Genomic DNA, 9,576 nt, shown 5'->3' on the forward strand with positions numbered 1-9,576 from the left:
GAGATGTTCCTTTGAATAGAAATGTGAGTGTTAAAGATTTTTTTTTTTTGATTTGGAGAGATTGACTTCCATACCTGAAGCCGAGGCAAAGTCATTTAAGATTTTTTTATTTTTTTATTTTTTATTTTTTATTTTTTATGTTGTAGCTTTCTTGATTGTGGGGATACCCTGCAGCATGGTGTCATCCACAAATTGTTGATATGTCAAGGGTTGGACGTTCTCCGTTAGTTGTAGGCCCTTGATCTTTCTTGAGACTTTAGCATTTTTAATGGTTTGACCCAATCCTTCCATCATGAGTATAAACAGAAAGGGAGAAAGTGGGTCTCCCTGCCTGAGGCCTCTGGAAGGAGTGAAGATCTCCGAGGGTGAGCCATTCACCAGAATTGAAAAGCTGGTTGAGGTAACCAAAGCCATAACCCATCTGATCCAATCATGGGCAAGCCCAAAAGCAGAAAGGACCTTTTTGATATAGATCCAGTTCACCTTGTCATACACTTTTGCAATGTCAAGTTGCATGATCATGCCGGCCTGCTTTTTTCTAGTGAGAGAGTGAACAACCTCGTGGGCTTGAATAATATTATCTAGGATTTGCCTCCCTTCCACATAACCAGACTGTTCCCCAGAAATCAGAGAAGGAAGAAGAGGTTTGAGTCTGTTGGCCAAGATCTTGGAAATCATTTTGTAAACAACATTGCATAAAGCAATGGGTCTGAACTTATCAGGAGTTAGGGCTGAGTCTTGTTTGGGGATCAGGGAGATGAAGGAGGTGTTGAGGGATTTTAGAATGGATCTGCTTCTTTTGGAGTCCTCTACCACCTCCAAAATGTCCTGTTTGACCACTTTCCAGTAGGCTTTGAAAAAGTCTCCATTAAAACCATTGGACCAGGAGCTTTACCATTCTGCATGTCTTTGATCATCGTGTTGACCTATGCTTCAGTTATTGGTTTGTTCAGGTTAAAGTTATCATCTCTAGACACCATCCTGGGAATATTCTTATAATCTCCTTGATGTGTTGGTTTCTATCTAGATTATTTTCATTTGTGATGTCTCTGAAATGTTGAACCATCACAACTTCAATATTCTTGTGAGAGGTCTGAATCTCCCCATCTTCATTCAATATTGAGGAGATTCTATTATGCGTCCTATTGGCTATGGTGGAACGGTGGAAAAAATGAGTGTTTCGTTCCCCTTCTTTGAGCCATTGAACTCTAGACTTTTGTCTCCAAAAGATTTCCTCCTGTTTGCATAAATTCTCCCAATCAAGGTTGTATTTTTCAGCTTGCTCACTTTTTGTTTTATCAAAACCATCTGTGATCATTGCTTGATTTAGTTCCTGCATTTTGATCTCTACTAATTTTTTGTTTACAAAAATGTTACCAAAATCTTCCTTGTTCCATTCTTTGAGCTTGATTTTTATGTGCTTTAGTCTCTTGTGGAGGAGGAACATTTTGGAGCTCTGTACCTGTAGATCTTCAGACCACCATTTTTCAATGTTGCTAATGAAATCTGGGTGGGAGAGCCAGATATTCTCAAATCTGAAGGGTCTGTTTTTGGGAGCATCAATTCCCTTGATTTCTAATTGAATCAGCCAGTGGTCAGAGCCTCCAAAAGGGAGAACACTAGCAGATATTTCTATGTTAGTGAGCATAAGCTTCTCAGAGATTAAAAATCGGTCTAACTTGGAGGCAACCTGAGCATTACCTCCTCTTTTGTTGTTCCAAGTAAAAAGACCATTATGCATATCAGAGTCCACCGTTTTCATGTCTTTAGTGAAAGAATAGAATCCTACTAAATCTCTACTGAGGATTTTGGTGCCTCCTTTTTTTTCCGAAAGTGATTTAATCATGTTAAAGTCTCCTGCAATAACCCATGGGATTTCTTTGTGTCTGCTTGTGAGATCTTCCAGAGAGTTTAGAAATCTAATCTTCTCATCTATTCTTTGAGGACCATAGACATTCGTAACCAGGAAGGACTCAGACATCCCCATTGGTTGAATGATAGCTGATAAGTAATTTCTCGTTGCCTCCGCATCTACAATGCTGAATTTTTGGGGGTTCCAAAGGGTAAGAATGCCTCCTGCTGTGTTCTCTGCTTTTACTTCTAGAAACTCAAAATTACTAAGCCATTTGTTATGGATTTGTTTTATTTTCTGAATGGAGCATTTTGTTTCTTGAATGAAGATTATGTCTGGCATTGCTAGTTTCATTTTGTTACTTAGCAATCTTTGTTTTCTTTTACTATCTAGACCTCTGATATTCCAGGATATAAAATTCATAGTTAAATATTTGTAAATGAGTAACTGGCTAGATCTTTCATCTTACCCGAATCTATCATTAGCTTTCCACACTCCATCAGGAGCTCATTTTGCTTTTTTCTGCCTCTCTTCTTTCCTGGATTTCTGGTGGCTAATCCTGGAGTTAGTTTCATTGTTTTCACTCCTCTGTGCTCCTGTTTGTGGATGTTTTTACCTTTCTCCATTCCTCGTTCCTGTGTTTTCCATAAAAACAACTGTTGTATTCTGTTGCAATCTTCTTGAGGTAGAGAATCTACTCCTCCTTTGGTTCCTTGCATAAGAAAACCTTCCAGATCCAAGTTTTCCTTGTCGAGTATTTCTTGTAGCTCGTGGTCTTCTAGATCCGTTTTGCTTTGGATCATTTCCTGGTCCATTTCCATTTCTGTTTCACTTCTCTTGGTTTCTTTTTGGGAGTCAATGTCCAGGGAAAACTCTGTGTCCTCTTTTTTTCTTTTTCTTTAGCGTCTACCTCCTGATATTGGCTCTCTCTTGTGATTTCTTCTGGCTCTTCTAGTACTTGAAATTTGTTCTGAATACACTTTTTCCCCTCAGTATGTTGTTGCTTTGATCCCTTTTTTCCTCCCCTTCCTCTGCTAGCCACTTTTTGAAAGCTTTCAGTATCCTTCGTTGTATTAAGTTTTTCTTTGTTATTTTCTTTGCTGAGAGGGGAGTCCCTTAAAATATGCCCATGTTCGTGGCACCTTCTGCATCTGAAGGGGATATGTTCATAGTCTATCGTCTGCACCCACTCCTCATCAAACACTTCCAGGATGATTTCATCCGGAAGTGCTCCTGATAGATCCATTTCCACACAGATCCTAGCAAAGGAGGTATATTTTCCCCTTCTTGTGGCTTTAGAAGCTTTGACATAGCGTCCTAGTTTATTGCCAATGGTGGCCAACGATTCAATTTGCCAATAATCCAGAGGTAGAGAGTAGAGCCTTACCCACACAGGAACTAAAGAGAAGGTCTCCCTCTCGGGGACAAAGTTCATTCTCCAAGGTCTCATATAGAGACCAGCAGCAGCAAAAAAATAGGGTCCTCCTTCGAATATTCTGTCTTTATCTTCAATGTTAGAGAACACTACTGTGAAGAATCCTTTTGACCCAAGATGTAGGTCAATGCTTCCTTTGGGCTTTCAATGATACTTGATCCACATCTGTAAAGCCTTTTCGGTGGGCCATAGTCCCATGAATTTATAGATAATGGCGTAGGTTCCCATATGTTCCCTGTGTTCCTACAGAGCTGGATCATTTAATATTACTCGAGGAGTGATATCTGCTTTTGGTTTTCAAGGTCGTTTTTGTTCTTTATCTCTTGACCCCAGACTTTTGTCTTCTTCCTCTTTGTCCTTTGTGTTGGTGTTCTCTATTGTTTTGGTCCCATCTGTTTCCTTTTCATTGTCCTTGTTTCTGTAGTTCATACCGTCTTTACTATTTCTAGTTGGTGATTTACTTCTACTGGACACTATATCTTTGTAGGAGGGAGCCGAGCTTCCTCCCCTGCCACTCTTCATTAGCATCAAACTCTGCTCTCTGTGGAAACCCTAGCCACTGTGTTTCTCCTGCTGTCGCTCCCGCCACTCGCCAAAAAAAACTATTGATTTTTCATGATCATATACATTCTAAAGTTTATATGTTAAATCTGGGCATGGATATATCTTCGTACTTGATCCACACATGGCTTCATTGGAAATACTCATTCACTTGAAGGAGGAAATATTTTCTCTGGTAGAGTAGGAAAGTTAGTATTGTAATAAATAAATAAATGAAAATAGTAAAGGGAAAAATAAGTCCTTTTGTGAAAACCAGCTTGTCTGGGAAAAACTGGACAACGACTTTTCTTGTAATCTAGGTAACTGGCGGGAAAAGTTCTCAATAAAGTCTGTAAATTTGTATGAGTTCTTCAAATCATGTATCCTTCAAGACATTATGTTTATACTCAAGTCTGTTGATGTAGGATCCCTTAAGGCCCACTTGCCAGCAAGCCTTGTCCCATCGACATCAACACATTATCTGGGATCAAGGTTAGATTTAGATAAGGTACTTGGGAGCCTACATGCCTTAATGCTAGGTATCCTTGTCATCTACTACGGAAATACATCAATGTTTCTTGGTGGATTAATTATGCATTCCATTCGACTTCGACAAATCCATTCATGGTTGGTAGAATGTACCTAGTGCCTTGATTCCCATTGACATCAAAGGTGGGATATCTCACATTGGTTGACGGCCTACTCAATGGTTAGTAATCCAATGATTCTTGGTTATGTTTGACATCAACGCCATTTATTCACATATGAAATATTTCACATGGGTGTGTAGCGATTTAAGATTACATGGTTTATCTCAACACAGGTTTGTAGCAGTGTGGATATTTGTATCAACATTTCCATTTTCATTTGCAAAAGTATATTTATTTTAGTAAAGGCTGCCATGTAATAGCTTGGTTATTCATTTGCAGTAGCAGTCACCTTTCCTCAGTTGTTTTGGGACATGCAACTCCTCAAGCATGGGGGAGAAGGAGACCTTTAGTTCATCCTTAAACCTTCTTCAATATATAATATCAACAATCAAATTAGCTCCATCTAGTCCATCCTCCACTTCATCCTGCAACAACAAACACATAAAAAAAGGTAAAGCTTGAGGTAAATTTGGCTTAAGATTCTCTAGTTCATTACAATATTTAAGAAACTTAATGATCAACCACTTCTCATTCCATGCATTTTATATTTTGTAAATCCTTCTATTTTCCTTCCATTCATCACCCATAATAAAAATACTTATACTCTGATTACAAGACCATGTAAAAGAAAATCCTTAAGATATATTAATAAAGGCAGTCTCTATAGTGTCTTCTCCTCCCATGATAACAAGCATTTAATTCTAAGGATGAAGTCATTACTGCCATAAAATGATAAGGGAAACCACCTATAATCATTGGCCTTGCGATGAAAGATTATGCAAGCACCCATTCACATACTTACCATATCCATCACTACTTCATTTCATCCATAATCTCTTCCTCATCCATCCCTTTCTTGTCCTGAATTTGTATTTCTCTAAAAATTAGTATGATATGTTAAATGTGAAGAGTGCTGCTCCACAAGAACCAACACTACCAAATAATCAAGCACTTTTGTCCCACAAGTACCAACATCTACAAAATAATGTCAAGACTCTGTCAATGTGCAAGGTATTTGTTTGCATGAGGACATGAAAATCCATAGGCATGGGGGGATGTTCGGCCTTGAATATGCCCATTTTTCCACTATACAATATCACTACTCATAACCTATATTCCTATATTTTAAACTCATTTCATACCATAATTCCACAACTTGCTGCCAATATACATCTTACACTTTGTGGTTGATTATCATTAGTTTTATTGACTTTTCAATGATTAGAAATGACTTTGCTATGAGTTTCTAATGATGGTTTTGCCAATTTTATTTACTACAAGGATCCATTGCTCAAATTCTTCATAATCCAATTAAGATTGTTGCTACAAGTTAAATACCGAATGGCTAAATTCCTGTAGATTAAAATCTCAATTTTTGATAAAATGAATAATATTATTGGGATTTCAAGATGCAAGTTTTGTTCAAAGTACCCTCATTCAAGTAAGCTACAAAATTTTTGTCAAAATTCATTACCACAAAGAAGTTATGGTCAAGGGAATATTACAATACAAAATTAATTACCAGAATTATCGGTTTTACATCATTCAAGTTAAGTACTGAAATTCCGGGTTTGACGGTTTCAAATATTTCAAGTTGAAGACTTAATTTTTTTCTCTTTTTTCAATTCATGAGGAGTTGTAATCATAAATCCCATATCTCAATCAAGCTATGCATGGGTCACAAGATTTCCAAGACAAATTTTCCATAACCAAATTCCATAAAAATCATTTGAAATGTATTTTTGTAATATTGTTGGCATATAGCTAAGATCAGATCCTTGAGTCCAGGATCTCAAATTGTAAAAGCATAGTATATATCTATATATATATATATATATATATATATATATATATATATATATATATATATATATATATATATATATATGTATGTATGTATGTATATTGCAATCGTTGAGTATTGAGGGAGTTACGTAGTGGAAGACAAGCACAACTAATTTAGTGGTTTTTGTACATTATACTTTGTTTTGTTTGAAAAAATAAAGAATTATGAAGTTTTTGTAAGATTTGGTGTCCATTTTGTAAGCTTGAGATTAGACTTGCAGGACATGGACAGGAAGGCCCCCCTGAACCCATCATGTTTGTAGGGTTAATAGGATTATGTAAGTGTGCATTTTATTTCTTGCATTTATAAATAAATAGTTTGAAGTAGATTCAATTTTCTTTGTCAATTTATTTATGCATTCACTTCTTCATTTTAGACTCTGTAATTGCTTTCTGATTTGTGGTGTGACCCCTGGAATAGTCTTGTGAAGAAAGTAGTTTACTGAAATTTGATTTCAGAATTAATTATAAGAGTTTACTGAATTCTAATTTGCTTTCGTTAGTGACTTTCAGAATTTCTGCACTTAATTTCGCACTTAAGTTTCCTTATTGTTTTCATAGATATGGATTAAAGACTGAGCCTTTGCAAGTCGTGGAGCATTGTTATAACCATACTTTGTACATGATTAAATCTGTGATTACACTTTCAAATTCAGGTTGGAAAAGGGAAGTTTCAATTTGAAACGAATTTATGAAGAAACAAACATTTATGTTTTAAATTGAATCTCTTGTTTTGAATGGAAGTGTTCATTGCTTATGAATTTATATATCAATGGCATGAGACTCGTGTAGCTTATGATTTGCTTGAATATTCAGAACCGATTAGAGACAAAGTGTTATTCTTTAGTATAGGTTGTGTGTTAACACTTAGAGAATTGCATGTTATTTGTAGTATAGTTATTTGATTTCCTATGTGAAGATTTACTTGAATTGTAGTGCAATAAACATTTGAATAAATAGTTGGTTATTTGCTTGAATTTGTAGGAAGAGTTAATTAAAATTATTCTTCTTCATCATTAGATAAATTAAACTAGAAACAAAGGTTTTGTACCTAATTCTGTACTAAAAAGTAAATTGATTTAGAAACAAAAATCATGTTATGTACCTAATTCTATACTAAGCAATAAATTGATTTAGGAACATAAATTTCATACTCCATTTAGTACCTTATTCCAGAATTCCTAAGATATTAGTTTAGGCTAGATGCTTTGATCCTGCGTTACCTGCGCTTGTGACTCGAAGCTTACGAGCCTCGATTGATAATTAAATGGTTGAATTAGAACACATATAATTTTTCCAACATGCATCTTAGTTGAATGAGGTGGATACATATAATATGATATATTCCCCTTAAAGTGTGATGTCAAAAGGGTTGTTGATGTGTAAAATACATTGTAATTTTTAGAGGAAGCTACCGAGTGGGTCTAATTGGAGTTCACCAAACTTTGGATTGGGAAAGTATTTGCAACAAAGGAGTAGGTATGCGATGACTCTCTTCTTGAGGCAAGAATACCCACACCTAGGTGTGAAAAAGAATGCCCCCTAAATCAAATACATTATGGATCCATGAATCATATATGGGAGTGATGATGATGGCCATATAGATATACATAGTGGAACAACATCCAAATATATCAAAACCATGAACATATACACAATGGAACTATGTATAAATATACTTTAGGAGGATGAATGGTGCAATGAAGTGGAAAAATGATCCTCCTAAAGGTACCAATGTCATAGAGGTGAGTGGGACTATATTATGTAACTTGAATATCAACATAATGAGGGGATGCTACTATGTCCCAAGTTCAAGTTCAAATTCAAACCCACCGAGGGTATGATTTTCCAACATGCAGATAAATTATTGGATATCAAATATGGGAGACATTGTTTGTTTATTGGCCAATGACGTAAACTATTAAAAATTGTGGTATGCAACCCACTAATAATGATAATAGGCATCAAGTTATCAAGTACATTCTGCCGAGTGTGAATAGAAGTGTGATGTTGAACACTCGTAGAATCTATTGATCAAGGGACATTGATGTTTCCCATTTTTAATAACAAGTGACATTTCCACTAATGATTACATTTCCTAAGGTACTATAGTCTCTAAACCTTATTGCTAGAGAAAATGTGTGAAAGTTGACGGGAATAGATCCATTGGAAGGATGGAATTAAGGTATATCTCCCATCATTCAACGAGAGCAAACATAATGAGAATGATTTTGAAGGACTTGAAAGAAGCTATAGTGACACACCAATAAGTACATATAACACATGCATTTTATGGAATAACATATAGAAGGTATCCTTTAAGCATTGAATGATAATGAAATCCATTGATAAAGGTGATAAATTCCACCAATCATGAAAATGGAACTCAAGGTACATCATAAATCCCAATGTGTGAATGTTGATGTAAAGAACATGGGAAACCACTCAATCAGTGACCATTAATTAAATGTTATACGTTGAGGGCATGGTAACCTACCAATGATGAAAACAAGTTTGGGGTGCTACTCTAGGTTAAAATCTTAGATCATTACATCGTATTCAATTAGAGAAGACCTATTAATGGGAAGTCAGTGGAGACCTTCCTCGTTAAAGTTATTATTGATAATGAGAAAACTTAAAAATGCATAAGGCTAACATGGATGGTCAATAAAACTAAGGAATGACAAACATAGGCTAATATTTCCCTTGAATGATAACATGACACAATGTTGATCTGGAAAAGATTTGTCACAAAATGGAATTATGATATAAGCCTGTGACGTAGGAGGTATTGAAAAACTCTCAATAATGAATAGAAGAGTAACTAGATAGCAGAGTGCCAAAATAAAAAATCAAGGTTTGAATTTCTAAGGCCATCCTAAACCTAAGATATTGAGTAGATGACTCACAACTTGTGCTTTGTTCTAGGATACATAACTGTTGGACACCTAATCCTTAATGGGTTAGTGTGGAAGCCAAATAGACCAAAGTAGTCCAAGAGACCTTGGGAAGTGAAACCCAACGATCACAACAGTGTACTATAAGTGTATATCAGTTGTTAATAAAAAATTGAACTTGCATGATTTATCTTTCCTATTTTATGTTTCCCATGTGTGTTTAACATGGTATCAGAGCCATGATGTGTGGCCTGTGTAGTTTTCTTCCTCACGGTTTAGCAACTGGTCTGAGCTGCCTTGAATAGTGCTGGCCTAGTCTTCATTACCTGACCATTTATTTTAGCTGAGCGCATCAGA

The sequence above is a fragment of the Pinus tabuliformis genome, chromosome 8 (genome assembly GCF_031772625.1).
Source record: "Pinus tabuliformis cultivar Carrire ecotype Pingquan chromosome 8, CPIR1, whole genome shotgun sequence".
In the NCBI taxonomy this organism is placed as follows: Eukaryota; Viridiplantae; Streptophyta; class Pinopsida; order Pinales; family Pinaceae; genus Pinus; species Pinus tabuliformis.